Source organism: Mus musculus, chromosome 15 (genome assembly GCF_000001635.26).
Source record: "Mus musculus strain C57BL/6J chromosome 15, GRCm38.p6 C57BL/6J".
NCBI classification, from domain to species: Eukaryota; Metazoa; Chordata; class Mammalia; order Rodentia; family Muridae; genus Mus; species Mus musculus.
Genome location: NC_000081.6, coordinates 29,370,795 through 29,390,041, shown reverse-complemented (window position 1 = coordinate 29,390,041; position 19,247 = coordinate 29,370,795). Strand labels below are relative to the sequence as shown.

At 39.1% G+C, this 19,247-nt stretch overlaps 1 long non-coding RNA gene across 1 annotated transcript; it reads left to right on the top strand.

The window, feature by feature from the left end:
• The first annotated feature begins 14,508 nt into the window (after nt 1–14,508).
• On the top strand, nt 14,509–17,575 carry Gm41281. The gene is made up of 3 exons (XR_875093.1): nt 14,509–14,583; nt 17,209–17,291; nt 17,550–17,575. It is a non-coding gene; the product is annotated as a predicted gene, 41281 (long non-coding RNA).
• The last annotated feature ends 1,672 nt before the right edge of the window (nt 17,576–19,247 follow it).

The window sequence follows — 19,247 nt, the reverse complement described above, 5'->3', positions numbered from 1 at the left end:
GAATTTATGAAATTCCTAGCCAAATGGATGGACCTGGAGGGCATCATCCTGAGTGAGGTAACACATTCACAAAGGAACTCACACAATATGTACTCACTGATAAGTGGATATTAGCCCAAAACCTAGGATACCCAAGATATAAGATACAATTTCCTAAACACATGAAACTCAAGAAAAATGAAGACTGAAGTGTGGACACTATGCCCCTCCTTAGAAGTGGGAACAAAACACCCTTGGAAGAAGTTACAGAGACAAAGTTTGGAGCTAGATGAAAGGATGGACCATGTAGAGACTGCCATATCCAGGGATCCACCCCATAATCAGCATCCAAACGCTGACACCATTGCATACACTAGCAAGATTTTATCGAAAGGACCCAGATGTAGTTGTCTCTTTTGAGACTATGCCGGGGGCTAGCAAACACAGAAGTGGATGCTCACAGTCAGCTAATGGATAGATCACAGGGCTCCCAATGGAGGAGCTAGAAAAAGTACCCAAGGAGCTAAAGGGATCTGCAACCCTATAGGTGGATCAACATTATGAACTAACCAGTACCCCGGAGCTCTTGACTCTAGCTGCATATGTATCAAAAGATGGCCTAGTCGGCCATCACTGGAAAGAGAGGCCCATTGGACACGCAAACTTTATATGCCCCAGAACAGGGGAACGCCAGGGCCAAAAAGGGGGAGTGGGCGGGTAGGGGAGTGGGGGTGGGTGGGCATGGGGGACTTTTGGTATAGTATTGGAAATGTAAATGAGCTAAATACCTAATAAAAAATGGAAAGAAAAATAAAAAAAAATGAAAAAAAAAAAAAGAAAATGAGAAGGCACAGCAATAGCAAGAAGCAGTCTAGAGACAAACTTCCCTTGGAGCAAATGCATATCCATTGCAGCCATGCAAACCCACTCCAGGAAGCTCACTTGCCCACCACAGCTCCTTCTGCATGGTGTCTGCAACACTGTTATATATTTTCAGGTGAGATATGAATGCTTCTCTCAAAATTCAGAATTCTAATCAAGTCTCCTTCATGCAGGCATCAATTTACCTAATGTCAATTACTAAGATGCAATTATTTTGATTGCCTTAACTGAATAGGCTTTTTCCACTGTTACTTGTGCCTAATTATATTTTTTTAAAAAAACGAATAAGCCACTGATCCAATTTCATTATGAGAAAAATCTGTGTCAAGAAATGAAGTTCTACTCACTAGAGAGAATAGAATTTCATTCATGACCCACACTAGATGAATCTCTTTTTTCTTTTAATGGCTTTGGGTTGACTCCAGGACCTAAGGCCTTGTCCTTGTTAGATTAGGTTTTTGTAACAGAAACAAGTCCCAGCCTCATAATTCCTCTCACAATATTAAGATCTCAGAAACAGTTATCTTATTTATCTTTATTTTCTCAGAAGCAAGCATTTTTCATTCTATGGAACGACTGTAAGTAATTACTTATTAATGACCTTTTGATTAGTGTAGATGAGCAGAGCATACTTTTATTAAAATATTGTGAGAAGAGCTTAAGGGATTGAGAAATTAAAAAAGATTCATTATCACCTTGCACAATCAATCTAACAATTTAAGTTTCATATTATCCCTGTGTGGGTAATGAGACAATATTGACCACAATTCAACTTATAAATATTGGTATCATCTTACTTGAGATGATATATAAAGTCTTGGACTTTAACAGTAAAAACTATAATGGCAAAAATACATCTAACCAACAACTATAGACTAGGAAAAGGATATTAAGTTTTTTTTGTTTTTTTGTTTTGTTTTGTTTTACAGATAGCATGAGAAACTGTTAATTTTATATTGGCAACAAAGTTAGAGACATTTTATATTTGTTTCTGGTTTCCTTCACACCTGTGATTTTCATTTGATTTGTGTGAAATAAAGTTAAATATTACTCTAATTTTATTGGCAGCCTCCATTGTAGCAAATGCACTTTTCAATCAATCCAAAATCAATTTAAGCTACCTTTTAAGTAATGACTGATGTTAAAAGTAACATTGATACCTTGTGATGTAGCACACTGAACACTCTCCAAGCAGGCCTAAGGTCCTGCATTCATCTCTACACTCTCCAAATTTAATAACGTCAAATATTATGATCTTAAATATTTAAAAAGTGGCTATAATTTATCTAAGTTATCTTAGGTCTTTTGCTTAGGAAAAAACCTTTCTTTTTAAAATATATCTCACTCTTTTTGTGAGACACGATTTTATTAGCCCTGGCTGGCCTGGAACTTCCTTTGTAGATAAGTCTAGCATCAAATTCATACATATCTGCCTCCTTCTGCCACCCAAATCACTATGTCTGTATTCTTTTATGCATTTTATTTAATAACCACTCAATAAAATTTTATTATTTTCTCTTTAAATTATATTACCTTTTCATTATTTAAAATAATTTTTAAATTTAAATGTACTTTATAATATTCTTTCCCTCCTCTAGTATTTTCATATCCTCTCCCTACTCTTTCAACTTTTAGGTTATTACTCGAAACATAATCAAAATTCCAATACAATAACATAACCTCCAAAACCAAAATAAATGAATAAATAAATTCATACTCTGCTCCAATCCCATCAACTTATAATCAAATGAAACTGCACACACACAAAAAGAACTGCGGGGTCCATTTCATGTTGGTCAGTTACTACTGCAGATGAGGCCAGTTTTTCAGTGCTTGATATCCCAGAGTCACTCTATGAGAACACGGATACCTTTTGTCTCCTGGCAGGTAAAACTGACAAGATAACACTGGTGTAAAACCAGAGATCAGAATGAAGGGATTAAATGGCTCCTGATGCTGCTCTGCTGAACTCATAGATCAGTGCCTTGTTACGCTATCTTCCGGGAAGCTGCCTCCTGTAGCAGATGGGAAGAAATGCAGAGACCCAGTCACACATTGCTCAGAGAGAGAGAGGCCTCCAGCAGTCAGTTCCAAGGGCCATCATCATCATCATCGTCATCATCATCATCGTCGTCGTCATCATCATCGTCATCGTCATCATCACCGTCGTCATCATCACCGTCATCATCATCACCGTCATCATCATCATCATCATCATCATCATCATCATCATCATCATATCTCTTTCTCCTTTCAGAGCACAGGAAACACAGAGGAAGATGAGGCAGAAGGACTGAAAGAACCAAATGGGAAGGAGAACACCAAAAGAGCAAGGCAAAGCTCATATAAACTTGTAGAGCCTGGAGCTCTCCATAGACAGGGCCTGCAAGTGTGTATCACTTCCAGTTTAGTGTTTTATGAGAATCTTGAGTGAGCAAATGAGTGGTTCTCTGATTATTGAGTCTTTTCCTGGGCTCTTTTTCTTCTGTTGGTTAGTTTTATCCAACTTTGAAGTGGTAGTTTTACTTTATATAATTATATTTTATTTTTATATATTAATAAAATGAGTGAATTAATGAAATCCAAGCCATTGTTAACTACTGAACTGTCAATATCTTATATCTCAGAATGAGCATATTATATAACAATCTTTAAAATATAGATTTTTAGGTTTTCTTTTATGTCTTTTATTGAAATTATTTTTGAGAGATTTCTTTCTCATTATATATCTTGATTATATTTTCCCTCCCTCTTTTTCATTCAGTTCCATCCCATCTCCACTCCCCTCCCCTCCCCTTAAGATCCACTCCTTTTCTGTTCCTCATTAGAAAAGTATAGGCTTCTATGCTACAAAACCCAAACATGACCAAATAAAATATAATATGATAAAGCAAAAATCATATCAAAGTTAAACACAGCAACTCAACAGGACCCAAAAGTCTCAAGAATTGGCAAAAGTGTCAAAGACCCACTTATTACCATAGTCAGAAATTCCATAAAAATCCTAAGCTAATATCTGTATTTTATATAGATAAGACCTGGTGTAGACGTGTGTAGGCTCTGTGCTTGCTGTTTCAGTCTCTGTGAGCTCATATGTGTCTTGCTTAATTGATTAGAGGGCCTTGCTCTCCTGATGTCTTTCATCCCCTCTGAATCTTACAATATTCTGCCTCCGTTTGCATAGGGCCCCCTATGATCTGTGGAATGGATGTGATGAAAACTTTCAAAGTAGACTCTTTTCACATGCCTGGCTTTGGGTTTCTACATCTGTTTCCAGCTACATCTGGAAGAAACCTCTCTGATGATGTCTGCTCTCTGATGACTGGATGAGCTACTCATCTTCAAGTAGAGAGAAATATCATTAGGAATCTTTTTATTGACATTTTTATTTTTGACCAGTATTTTTAGGTTTTAGCCTAGGTCTCTGAACTATCTATTCTCTTGTTCTTGGCTACCCAAGGAGTTTCAGGTGTGGGTTCTTTGTCCTCGTGTGAATCAAATCAGACATTTGTTGGCTATTCCCACAAGTTCTATGTAGCTATTGCCTTAGCATAGCTTAGTTAGGGATGATTGTAGGTCAAAGGTTTGTGACTGAGTTGGTTTCCATGTTTCTCTTTAGGTAACCTGCAGAATACCTTCTCTTGCCAAAGAGACTAGACCATAGAGTGGAGTCTCCATCTAGGAACAAGCTCAAATTCTCAATGTTTAATGAGTTGCATGAATGTTCTCCTTAACAATGGTGGCCTATTGTCAGTTTGCATAGAGCAAACTTTGGTCTTCACAACAGCCTGAGTTGCTGGGGATTTCCTTTGGATGCTCATGGCCAAGAACACAGTTAAATGCAATCTAGTCCCACCACTGGAAGCTTTGACTGGCTACAATAAATGCCCAGTTGAGATTCTGTTTCTCCCCCTTCCTAGGAGTCCTTATTAGGACCACCTTCCTAAATTCTAGTTATGTTCCATTTATCGTCTCATGAATATATTATCCTTTAATAATTTGCAGAAAGAATACGTCAAAATGATGAAAATAGTTTTTGAAAGCCAACATTTTTACATATTATTCACATAATCATTATTTATAATGTTATATGTTAAACACATAAAAATAAATGTACTGAGATTTCTATTTCTTTCTTCAAGTTTATCTCACTAGAAGTCCTCAGGTGTCCTTTGTGTGCTTTGTATCCAGGTGTTCTGGCTATGAGAAATTCAGAAGCTTAAAGAAATGCCACATATGTGTCAGGTGAAACTATGCATGTCCCTGCCATCCTTTCCGCTTAATGTGACTTCATCACTTTTAATATCAAGTAATGTTCAGAGAGATGGGGTGGCAGGGACGGCTAAGAGACTGAATGAGCCTCCTAATAGATTTTGAAGGGAGAGAAAATTCTTTGGCACTACAATCTTGCCTGAAAGAAAAACAATGTAAAACCTAAGTCTTCATCAAAATACCTGTGAGTGAGAAGAGAAAGCAAAGAGAATTTTCTGAAAATGAAGACAATTAGCATATACAAAAATTGGATGCTTTGTGGGGCTATTTGATTGGTGAAGTATTTTCTTTCATAACACTGAAATTCAAAACAGACATCTATTTGGTCCACGATGTTTAGTGACATTAAGCACTGGGTACAATTTGAAAGCATTGGACTAGGTAAGTTCTCTTAGAAATGGGGAATAAGTAACCCCAAGGAGAATTCCAAAAGAAAAGTTCTCCGTGATTAAAAGAGGAGACAATGTAAAATGAATTAGGCAGCTACTCTGAAGGGAATGACGAGAGAGTCTTCCAGTCTAGTACCATTTCAGTAAAGCAGTGATGACAAGAGACAGATGATACTGCCACATCAAGTGACACCATAATTCAAAAGTCAGTAAAGTAGTACTCTTTAAAAATTATGGGACTTTTAAAACTTATTTGTATTATGTTGATGTTAGCGTGAGGTCTCAGTGACAAGAAAAGTTTAGGGCTTAGCAGTCATATTTTTGTATGTGAGAAAATATAATAGGTGTAAAAGATAAGATAGGTTTTGCTTGAGTCCAAGACTAAGTGAATATGAAATAATGAAAAACTACACGTGCATTGTCCTAGTTTGGTTTCTTATTTCTGGGATGAAATGTCATGACCAAAGCAACATAGAATGAAATAACTTATTTCACTTATAGGTTACAATCCATAAGAGGAAACAGGAATTCAATACAAGGACAGGGATGTAGGAACTATTTTAGTTAGGGATTTACTGCTGTGAAAAGACACCATGACCAAGGCAACTCTTATAAGGTCAACAGGCAGCTAGGATGAGGGTCTTAAAGCCCACACACCACAGTGACACGTCTCCAACAGGGCCACACCTTCTAATAGTGCCATTCCCTGAACTAAGCATATATAAACCATGACATTCCACTCCCTGGCCCCCATAAGTTTGTCCAAAATATACGTCTAAGGCAGCCATACCTAGACAAAGATTGATGCAAAATTCATTTAGTCCAATTTCAAAAATCCTCATAGTCTACAGCAGTCTCAACAATGTTAAAAGTCCAAAAATCAAAGTCTCTTCTGACATCCATCCAATCACTTAATTGTAATCTCCAAAGCAAGACAGGAAACCAGCTGGGCAAACTCCAAACTCTGCATCTCCATGTCTGATGTGAAAACACTCTTTAGTTCTTCAACTCTTTTTTCACTTTGTTGATTACAACAAAGTTCTTTCTCTGGGGCTGGTTCCACTCCCTGTTAGAAGCTTTCCTCAGCAGATATCTCATAGCTCTGGTATCGTGAACATCTTGGGGCCTCCAAGTCAACTTTAAGGTTACAGCTTCTTGTTCTAATATCTGGGATTCATACATGATTTTTTGGCCTTTTGTCATTTTTTCCAGCTCTGCCCTCTATAGCATGCTAAGGCTCAGGTTGATCCACTCCATTGCTGCTGCTGTTCTTGGTGATCATCCCATAGTACCGGCATCTCTAACACACTTAGGTTTTTTCACTGTAACTGGGCTTCACCAATAGCCTCTCAGAGGCTCTCTTCATGGTGCCAAGCCTCAAATCCTTTGCATGACCCCTTTAATCCTTGGACATCAATTAGAACTGAGGCTGCACATTCACCAATGCCCTTCCATGGCCTCTCACAGGGCCAAGCTTCAGCTGTTCTTCGTGACTCCTATATGCCCTAAAAACCAGTACAACCTGTGTGACTCTTAAACATTACCGAGTACAGCTGCAGCACAAGGTACAGCCTTGGCTATCTTTGGAACACAGCTTCTTTGTGCTCTCAAAAACCACTTCCCAGAAGATTTCACCTCAGTGATGCTGGTCTCTTCTTAATCACTGATAATTTCTTAGCTCCAGCTAACTAGCATCAATTGACCCAGCAGTCCTTTCTATTCTTGACCCTAAAGTCAGAGAGTCAAATGGCCTAAACTGTTGAGTTCTGCTGCTATCTGGGGCTGGAACATGACCCCCCTTTTTCTATTACTCTATCAATGCTGGGATTAAAGGTGTGTACCACCATGCCTGGATATAAATTTAGCTGGATAGGATCTTGTCTCAAACTCCTACTCCCTTCATCTGCTATTTCCTACATCGTAGGATTAAACTCCATTTTACCTCCTGATACCCTTCTAATATTTAAAACATGTATTTTATCTTCTTCCTTTCTAAGCTCTCTATGCTTGTTTAAAATGCCCTTCATGAGATTTTACCAGAGAACAAAGTCTATGGTAGATATTTCTGCGAGTTCCTTTGTCAATGCAATTTATATAAATCTCTTTATCTTAGCGTTAGTAGACTCTTCAGACAGGAGCAAAAATCAGTCACATTCTTCACCAAAATATCACAAACCAGTCTCTTGGTCACAAAATTCTTCTCTTCTGAAACCTATAGAACCAGGCTCCCACAATCCAAATCACCCTAATCTACAAAGTCTTTCATGGTCCACTAACTCCACCTAAGGCATTCCACTGCTTTTCAAATCCAAAGTCCCCAAATCCATATTCTACCAAATAATAACATGTCCAGGCCTATCACAGCAGCTCCCCAGTTCTCAGTAACAACTTCTGTCTTAGTTAGGGTTCTATTGCTGTGAACAGACACCATGACCAAGGCAACGCTTATAAGGACAATATGTAATTGGGCCTGACTTACAGGTTCAGAAGTTCAGTCCAGTACCATCATGGCGGAAGCATGGCAGTAACCAGATCAGCATGGTGCAGGTAGAGCTGAGAAGTATACATCTTTATCTGCAGGCCTGTAAGAGAAGACTGACTTCCAGGGAGCTAGGATGAGGGTATTAAGGCCCATACCCAGTGACATACCTACTCCATCAGGGCCACAACTTGTTATAATGCCACTCCCTGGGCAGAGCATATACAAACCATAACAGAAATTGAAGCTGGTACAAAGATGTTCATACCACTGATACATTCACAGATTCCATAACAGAAATTGAAGCTGGTACAAAGAGAGAACATACCACTGATACATTCACAGATTACTACGATCAAAAACTGAAGTTACAGCCCATGCTGGCAAGGATGTGGAGAGAGGAACACTTTTCCATTGCTGGAAGGACTGCAAACTGATACAATCACTTTGGAAATCAATCTGACAGTTCCTCAAAAATTTGGAAATAGTCCTACCTCAAGACCCTACTATACCATCCTGGCCATATACAGATTCCCCACATACTTCAAGGTTGAATGTTCCACCATGTTCATAACAACCTTATTTCTAATAGCCAGAAGCTGGAAACAACCCAGATATCCCCCAATGGAAGAATGGATACAGAAAATGTGGTTCAATTGATACAATGGAATACTTTTCAGCTACTAAAAATGAGGACATCATGAATTTTGCAGGCAAATGGATGGAACTAGAAAATATCATCCTGAGTGACAATCAAGATCCTAAAGGACATGAATTGATAAGTGGATATTAATCAAAAAATTACAGAATACCTGTGATACTACAACTCACAGACTTTATGAAGTTTAAAAGAAGGAAAGCCCAACACAACATGAGGATGTTTGAATCACACTTAGAAAGGGGAGCAAAATTATCATGGGAGGCAGAGGGAGGGAGTGACCTGGATGGGAGAGGGGAAGGAAAGGAGAAAGGGGGCTGAAAGAATCAGGTATGTTTGGACACAAGGAAGAAGCTCAGAGGGCCAGGAGAATGAATGGAAATATGCAGCTGTGGGAGATAGGGGCAGAGGGAACCTCTAGAAGGTACCAGAGACATGGGACGTGAAAGGCTCCCAGGATTCATTGGGGATCACCTTAGCCAAAATGCTCAACAGTGGGGAGATGGAACCTGAAGGGACCACCTCCAATAGATAGACATGGCCCCCAGTGGAGAGACTGGGCCACCTATCCACATTCAAATACTTTGGCCCAGAATTATTCCTGTCTAAAGAAATGCACAGACAAAAATGAGACAGAGACTGAAGGAATGGCCATCCAGTGACCATCCCAATTTGGGGCTAATGTCATCCCCACTGAGTCCTGGTAGACTCTCCCATTCTATGTCTCTGGGCCTTTCTAGAGGTTCCATTTCCCTCCTCCTCCCACCTCCACCCCAGCCCACTGCTGCATATTTTGATTGCTTCTCCTGGCCCTCTGAGCTTCCCTCCTGTTTCTCCCTATACCTGATCCTGTCCTTCCTTTTCTCCTTCTCCCTCTCCTCTCACACACAGGTTCCTCCCTCCCTTTGCCTCTTATGATTACTTTATTCCTCTTCTAAAATGGTTTCAGGTACCCACACTTAGGCCTTCCTTCTTTTAAAGCTTCCTAAAGGTTGTATCATGGCTATTCTGAACTTTTTGGCTAATATCCATTATCAGTGAGTACATACATGCATGTCTTTTTGGGTCTGGGTTGCCTCACTCAGGATGATATTTTCTACTTCCATCCATTTGCCAGCAAATTTCATGATGCCCTCATTTTAATAGCTGACTAGTACTTCAATATGTAAATGAACCACATTTTCTTTATTTACTCTTTAGTTAAAGGACATCTGGGTTGTTTCCAGCTTCTGGCTATTACAAATAAGGCTGCTATGACCATAGTGGAGCATGCAACCTTGTGGTATGGTGGGGCATCGTTTGTGTATATGCCCAGAAGTGATATAGCTGGGTCTTGAGGTAGAACTATTTTTAGTTTTCTAAAGAAGTGTCAGATTGGTTTCCAGAGTGGTTGTGCCAGTTTGCAATCCCACCAGCAATGGAGGAGTGTTTCTCTTTCTCTTCATCCATGCCAGCGTGTGTTGCCACTTGAATTTTTGATCTTAGCCATTCTCACTAGTGCAAGGCAGAATCTCAGGATTGTTTTGATTTGCATTTCACTGATGACTAAGGATGCTGAACATTTAAGTGCTTCTTGGCTATTCAGGATTCCTCAATTGAGAATTCTCTGTTTAGCTCTGTACCCCATTATTTAATTGAGTTATTTGACGTTTTAGATTCTAACTTCTTAAATTCTTTATATATTGGATATTGGCCCTCTACCTGGTGTAGGGTTAGAGAAGATCTTTTCCCAGTCTGTCTTATTTTGTCCTATTGACAATGTCCTGTGTCTTACAGAAGCTTTTTAATTTCATGAGGTCCCAATAGTCAGTTGTTGATCTTAGAGTCTGAGCCATTGATGTCCTTTCCAGGAAATTTCCCCTGTACCAATGGTTTAGAGGCTATTTCCAACTTTTATTCTTTTAGATTCAGACTATGTGGTTTTCTGTTGAAGCCCTTTATCCACTTAGACTTGATCTTTGTACAAGGAGATAAGAATGAGTCAATTTGCATTCTTCAACATGCTGACCGCCAGTTAGACCAGCACCATTTGTGGAAGATGCTTTCTTTTTTTTTCCACTTTAGGATTTGGGCTTCTTTGTCAAAGATCAAGTGTCCACAATTGTGTGAGTTTAATTCACTCCTATTCCACTGATCAATCTGACTGTTTCTGTACCAACACCTGGTGGCTTTTACCATTACCATGTAGTACAGCTTGAGGTCAGGGAGGGTGATTCCCCCAGTACTATTTATAACATTAAATTTAAAAAGTGAATTGTGTTTCTTCTCATGTTGTCTTTCAATGCTCAATTAACTAGTTGGAAAAAATCTTCTTGGACAGCAGAAACCAGAGCTGGTGCCCTTATTCAGATGAAGAGCATCTACAAAAATATTACTGCAAATACTTCAACAATTGGGGTAATTTGCTCTAATCTGCAAAATCACTATCTGCCTTGAAGGTAGGAGGATGTGTATCCTCTCTTGATAAACAGCCACATGACCAACTAATATTTCTATATATTTGCCACTATGAACTATAGGAATTAAAATACGGAAAAAAATAATAAATGGAAAACCATATCTTCATTCTTCTGTCTCACATATGAGCATCCTCTTAACCTGATGATACCCTGAGAAGTGTGTTTTAGGCTTCCTGTGATAGCATGCACAGATAACTAAAGAAAAATGAGAGTGAAGACGAGAATTGTTTTCCAAGATAATTACTCAGAATACTTAGAGTAATGAATCAGCTCCTCTACCCGTAAGTGATATCTTCAACAGGAACTACAAAATAAAGGCTATATATGAGGAGCATCAAATCCCCATGAGAGCAGGAGGAAAGGAGAGTCCTCCAATGTGAAAATAAAATGCTTCAACCAATCACATGGTAGCTTCTGGTTATATTAATTCTCTCCCGATTTAGCCTCATTGTTCCAAGAACTTCAGACTTTTACGTTTAAAAGGAATCAATGTCTTTAAGAAGACAACTGGTAGGAATAATTAGGTTATTGAGATCTGTTTCAGTAAATGGCCAGAGAGGCATTCCGTCTCAAATCCCTATTCAAAGAGCTTCACTGTTAGAGGAGTATATAGAAAAAATTAAAAATCAGTGGAGATAGAAAGTAGAAAATCTGGAAACTGTGCATGTCTTGCTCACCAGTTCACTGAAAGGAACCTCACAGCATATTGTACTGATGTAGCTGGTTAACCAAAAACATGAGGGTCTCGTTTGCACAAATATGGAGGCTCATAGTGAAGGAAGCAAAACACAGGGAGGAGATCAAGAGACAGCTTCTTACAGCCTACTCTCAACGTCTAGCCCTGCCATTCTGTAACTTAAGGGAAAATGATAGAAATGGCCAGAGTAATAGCTTGTTGCATGTGAGGTGGTCGTGTAATGTATCCTCTAATATAGTGCAATTTTGCAAATGAAAAGGTATGTCCATAATGCTCTGCTTTCTTGAGCAAGTGAACACTACGTAAACGGGTATATCTAATGCTCTAAACTTGCTTACTTTCTTTATGATATATGGCCTTTGAAAATAACATTAGTTAATTGTAGTTATTTACATGATGGTACATGACTCAGATCCTATTTGCCAAGAGCCAGAATCTTGGTGGCTTTTAACTTCAGGTTTCTGCATTTCTGGCACTATTAGCAATCTCCTAATAAGATACCCTGGTTTTCACACAGTGTCTAATCCATTTGACTAATATAATATATTACATTATACTTTAGGGCAACCTGTCATTTAATTTTAAATTCAGTGTCATGGTGACATTGTGATGGCTATTAAACATGAAAATGAATTTAAAGAACCATTGTGAGCTTAGAAAAAAAACATTGTACTTATTGGAATTAAACTGACATAAGCAAGGAAAATGAAAATATTTGTATTTTAAAGAAGAGTGGTCTCAGCCACAGGAAGAGGAGAAACCATTCTTATCCTAATTCCCCATTTTCCTATTTCATATATTTTCTCTTTAGGAAAGTCATACTCTATTGTATAATGTGAATCGAAGCTTTTATCATAGTCTTAGGGCAGCAACTGAAATCTGTGTTCTGCACTAGTGTAGTAAAATGATCTATGCATCAGAAGGGCTGGTTTAGAGAACTGCACAACTTCATAGCAAGAGATTGTGAGGTGAGGATTGTGGTGTAGCTGCAGAAGTATGGATCCTCCACAGAATATACAAGAACTTAAAACTTAAAACTTAAAACACTACAAACAACACTGATGGAAAAAAAGAAAGAAGAAAAACTTAACAAACACATCCCAGCTCCACAGTGCCACATAACTTTCTTACTTGTGCTTAGACCATATATTTTACTATAGAAACAGTTGACGAGTCAGGACTTTCTGCAGCACACTGGACAGAGATTTGACTCTTCATAGGGTTCCCTCTGAGACTGGCTAAAGCATAATACAATTAATAATGCACTAGGCCTAATCTGAAGGAGAAACCAGAGAAATATGTATGTGTATGTAACTTCAAAAGACATGACAAAGGACTCTATTGCTCTCAAGCAAACAGCTGTGAGATCCACTGTCTAACTCATTTAAGTTCAGAAGACATACTCATTTTTCTAATGCATGTTCCATAAATTCTAGGAAGAACAGTCCCAGTAATAACAACTATTAGCAATTTCTTGAGATGTGTGTATCTTTTGCATTATATGTCATTTGTTGAGGTAGTAGGTAAAGCCTCCTAAATTCAAGACCTGGGATTGAATTCTCATCTATGATGGCATAATTGCTAAGAACCAAAAGCCATATTTATCTGCTATACTAAGTGACATGTCGTATAAAATTCCAAAATATTGTCTGATGAGAATTGAACAGAGCCATGCCTATATTGATGCTGTGTGATAAAAAGGCCAGGAAAAGCCATGAGATCTGTTAGTTCTGAGAAAGCAAGAAGCCAGCACTGCTGTGGAAAGGAACTGCCTATCAAGGGTGCAGACACAAAAAACAGGCGAACTGCAGGCTGCGGCTAAACCCTGTCACCTCACCTCACCGAGTGTCTATGGGAGATTTTCTCACCCTTAAATTACATCACACTTATTTTCTTTGGTCCTCTATAGGTATTCTACATTAATTACATACAAAATATATTTTACCCCCAAATACACCCATGTAACTTATCTTTACCTGTTTTATTCTATACCCCCAGTCCTCATGGTACTTTCCTTCCAATTTATCAATGACTGCTGAACACTATAGAGCAGTCAACCTCTAAATATCGTGTCACTGTTCTTTATATAGAAAGTAGATACTTTTTCAAGTTTGCATCAACGATCACTTGAAAAGGAAGTCAGATATATCGTATTCCTTTGGCGGAGCCTGTCCCAGTCATTCCTATGACATTCAGTGAAACTCAGCTTGGAGCATAAAAGTTTTCAAAGCTCCCCTGGTAAACAGCTGGTCTCCGTTGTTTTGACTATCCCAGCTTTAGAAACTAGCAGCACTATATGGGGCTACAGCAGAACTCTGGATTGAGCATAAAAACTGCCATCACTGGAAAGAGAGGCCCATTGGACACGCAAACTTTATATGCCCCCGTACAGGGGAATGCCAGGGCCAAAAAAATGGGAATGGGTGGGTAGGGAAGTGGGGGGGAGGGTATGGGGGACTTTTGGGATAGCACTGGAAATGTAATTGAGGAAAATATGTAATTAAAAAAAATGCCCGTGGAAAAGTTTTCTAGATGTTCAATGGCCAAAAATTAAGTCAAAATCAAACAAATAATGAATCTAAAGTAGTTTGGCAATGAATGTCAATGTTCCACTTTGTGATGTCACTGGAGCTTTGTTCTGAGCTCATAGATTCTAAGCTGCACTTGTGGTCACGTGATGCAATACCAGGGAATACTACCCGAAACAACCCAGTATGGACATAAGAGTATTGTATACTACGAATTACTTTTTTTATTGTGGAAACAAGGTATTTCCTTTTACAAGAAACATAATGGCTTACATATAGAAAAGGCTTTCGATATTTTTCTATCAATATTTCTCAACATTTAAATTACATACCCTTGGTATGCATTATGCTAGAGTATTTGACCTAGAAATTGTTATTTGACTTGCATTTCATTTAAAAATTATTAAATACGTTTTTACGTTGTTTTAAGAAAGTAATATCAACAATTTCTCCTTAAAAGTTTCTAATAATTACTGCAAATTTGTATTACACATGTGTATTTGCATATATGTGCATAGTTACTGAAAAATTCAAGGTAGTTATTATGTTAATATTTATGTATAGTGTCATTTTCAAGATTGGCTAATTTAAAATGAAAATATTGACCAAATTTGAAAATTATTGAATGATATATTTTGTATTATATTGAACAATTGCCATGGTTAACATTTTTATGTAAAATGAAATAGCACATCTCATTTGTGGCACGTTTTCCTTTGAATAAAAATAAAGTAACAGAGTATACACTCAATTTTTTACGTAAAATTACTTATTAGCAGAATTGGTCGAATTTATATACACCTACTATATGTATCTATATAACTAGGTCATGTAAAAATTTCTCAAATCCATGTACTTCAAAAACCTCAATATAAAACTGGATGCATTATGTTTATTAGAAGAGAGAATGGGAGCTATCCTTGAATGATGGGTGGAGGAGATAACTTTCTGAAGAGAACACCCAATAACTCAGGCACTACAATCAATAATTAATAAATTGGGCCTCATGAAACTGAAAAGCTCTTGGAAGGCAAAGGACACCTCCAATAGGACAAAATAGCAGCCTGCAGAATGGGAAAGAACTTCACCAACGCTACATGTGACAGAAGGCTAATATCAAAATATATAAATAAATCAAGTTAGACACCAACAACCCAAAGAACCCAATTAAAATACGGGGTACAGAGCCAAACAGAATTATCAACAGAGGAATTTCTAATGGCTAAGAAACAATTAAAGAAATGTTCAATTTCCTTAGTCACCAAGGAAATACAAATCAAGACAACTCTGAGATTCCACCTTACACCTACTGGAGTGACTAAGATAAAAAAAAAAAAAAAAAAAAAAAAAAAAAACAAAAAACAAAAAACAAAAATCTCAAGAGACAGTCCATGCTGGTGAGGTTGTGTAGAAACGGGAACACTCTTCCATTGCTGGTAGGAGTGTAAACAAGCACAATCACTCTGGAACTCAACTTGTAGGTTTCTCAGAAAATTGAAAATAGTTCTACCTCAAGACCTAGCTATACCTCTCTGGGCATATACACAAAAGATGCTCCACAATCTCACTAGAGCACTTGTTCAACTATTTTAATAGTACCTTTACTCATATTAGCCAGAATTGAAAACAAGGACATCATGAATTTTTCAGGCAAATGGATGGAACTAGAAAATGTCATCCTACTTGATATAACCCAGACTCAAAAACATGAATAGTAAGTCTGTAGTCATTTGTAAGTGGATATTAGCCATAAGTCCAGGATATCCTCACTATTATTCATATATCCAAAGAATCTAAATAGCAAGGAGAGCTCATGGGAGGATGCTTAAATTTTACTCAGAAGGGGAAATAAAATAGTCATCAGAGGTGGATGGAGGAAGGGAACTCGGTGGGACAGGGGAGATCAGGTGTTGGGAGAACCGTGGAGAGAGTGCTAGGTTCATGCATGGAAATTGGCAGCAGGCAGAGAGGAGACATTTCAGAGACCTGGACTGGTAGAGGCTCAAGGAAGTTTATGAGGGTGACTTCTAGCTATCATAAATAAGGTTGCTATAAACATATTTGAGCACACGTCTATCCAGATGACCACCCCACCTTGTGATTCATCCCATCAGCAGACACCAAGCCCTGACACTCTTGCTGATGCCAAGAAGTGCTTGCAGACAGGAGCCTAGTAGTGTTGCCCTCTGTGTTGCTCTGCTAGCACCTGTCTAAGAAAGATGCAGATATTTATAGCCAACCATTGGACTGAGCCCAGGGACCCCAGTGGGAAAGTTAGGGAAGGACTGAAGGATCTGAAGGGGATTGCAACTCCGTAGGAAGAACAACAGTATCAACTAACTAGACCCCTCAGAGCTCCCAGGCACTAAACCACCAACCAAAGAATATACATGAATGGGTCCATAGCTCCTCCTACATATGGAGCAGAGAATTGCCTTATCTGGCATCAATATGGGAGGGATTACGGTCTTGGTCCTGTTGAGGCTGGTTGCCCCAACAAAGGAGGAAGCTAGAGTAGTGAGGAGGGAGAGAGTGGATGAGTACTCTCTTAGAGGCAAAGGAGAGGGGGTGTAATGAGGTTTTGCAGAGGGGAGACTGGGAAGTGGGACAACTTTTGAAATGTAAATAAATAAAATAATCAATAAAAAAGTTTCAGGAAGGATTGAGGAACCCCTGGGGGATAGAAACTCCACAAGATTAACAGAGTTAAATAGCCTGGAACATTGGGGGCTCCCAGAGACTGAACCGCCATCCAAAGAGTTTACATTGGCTGGACTGGGGTCCCACAAACATATGTAGTTCTTTATGCCATACCCCACAAAATCTGGAGGAGTTGTTTTCCCTGATTTTGTTGTTTGCCTATAGATCCTGTTCCCCTTAACTGGGCTGCCAGTCTCGCCTAAGTCCAAGAGGACTCACCTAGTCCTGCAGTGAACTGATGTGTCAAGGTGGGTTTATATGAAGGGAGAGGCTGCCCCCTTCTTAAGGGAGTTGGGAAAGGACATTGTGAGGGAGACTGGGAGGATAGGGGAGGGTTATAATATGAATAATGAGTAAAATAAACAAAGTAAAAAATTCTCAAATACATATTTTTATTATGAATGATTCTAGGTACATATGAGATGGTAGGTTTCCTTAAGGCTTAATTACATATCTTGGTTTATCATTTGACTCTCTTCCTACCCCTCTTCCTTTATTTTCCCCAGTGGATCTCTGTTGCAGTAAATCTCCAACCCAGTTAAGCCCAGGCAATGAAAACACAGCTCGACAAGCCCCTTCCTCTCTACTCGAGCCCCGGGCTATCTTGCCAGCAGAGTCGCCTGACACCCACAAGGGCCCACACAGGATTCCCCAAGGGATCCGAAGACCTCTGGTGAGTGGAACACAGCGCCGGCCCCAATCCAATTGCACGGAACCTGAGACTGCTGTACATAGGGAAGCAGACTACCCGGGCCTGACCTGGGGCACAAGCCCCTTCCGCTCCACTCGAGCCCCGGGCTACCTTGCCAACAGAGTCGCCTGACACCCACAAGGGCCTACACAGGATTCCACAAGGGATCCTAAGACCTCTAGTTAGTGGAACACAACTCCTGCCAGGAGTCCGGTTCGAACACCAGATATCTGGGTACCTTCCCTGCAAGAAGAGTGCTTTCCTGACTAGAATACTCTACCCACTGAAACCAAGGAGAGTGCTACCCTCCCAGGTCTGCTTATAGAGGCTAACAGAGTCACCTGAAGAACAAGCTCTTAACAGAGACAACTATAACAGCTAGCTTCAGAGATTACCAGATGGCAAAAGGCAAACGTAAGAATCCTACTAACAGAAATCAAGACCACTCACCATCATCAGAACGCAGCACTGCCACCCCACCTAGTCCTGGGCACCCCAACACAACCGAAAAGCCAGACCCAGATTTAAAAACATTTCTCATGATGATGATAGAGGACATCAAGAAGGACTTTCATAGGTCACTTAATGAATTACAGGAGAGCACTGCTAAAGAGTTACAGGCTCTTAAAGAAAAGCAGGAAAACACAGCCAAACAGGTAGAAGTCCTTAAAGAAAAACAGGAAAACACATCCAAACAGGTAATGGAAATGAACAAAACCATACTAGAACTAAAAAGGGAAGTAGACACAGTAAAGAAAACCCAAAGCTAGGCAACGCTGGAGATAGAAACCCTAGGAAAGAGATCTGGAACCATAGATGCGAGCATCAGCAACAGAATACAAGAAATGGAAGAGAGAATCTCAGGTGCAGAAGATTCCATAGAGAACATCGACACAACAGTCAAAGAAAATACAAAATGCAAAAGGATCCTAACTCAAAACATCCAGGAAATCCAGGACACAATGAGAAGACCAAACCTATGGATAATAGGAATAGATGAGAATGAAGATTTTCACTTAAAGGGCCAGCTAATATCTTCAACAAAATAATAGAAGAAAACTTCCCAAACATAAAGAAAGAGATGCCCATGTTAATACAAGAAGCCTACAGAACTCCAAATAGACTGGACCAAAAAAGAAATTCCTCCCAACACATAATAATCAGAACAACAAATGCACTAAATAAAGATAGAATATGAAAAGCAGTAAGGGAGAAAGGTCAAGTAACATATAAAGGAAGGCCTATCAGAATTACACCAGACTTTTCACCAGAGACTATGAAAGCCAGAAGAGCCTGGACAGATGTTATACAGACACTAAGAGAACACAAATGCCAGCCCAGGCTAATATACCCGGCCAAACTCTCAATTACCATAGATGGAGAAACCAAAGTATTCCATGACAAATCCAAATTCACACAATATCTTTCCACGAATCCAGCCCTTCAAAGGATAATAACAGAAAAGAAGCAATACAAGGATGGAAATCACGCCCTAGAACAAACAAGAAAGTAA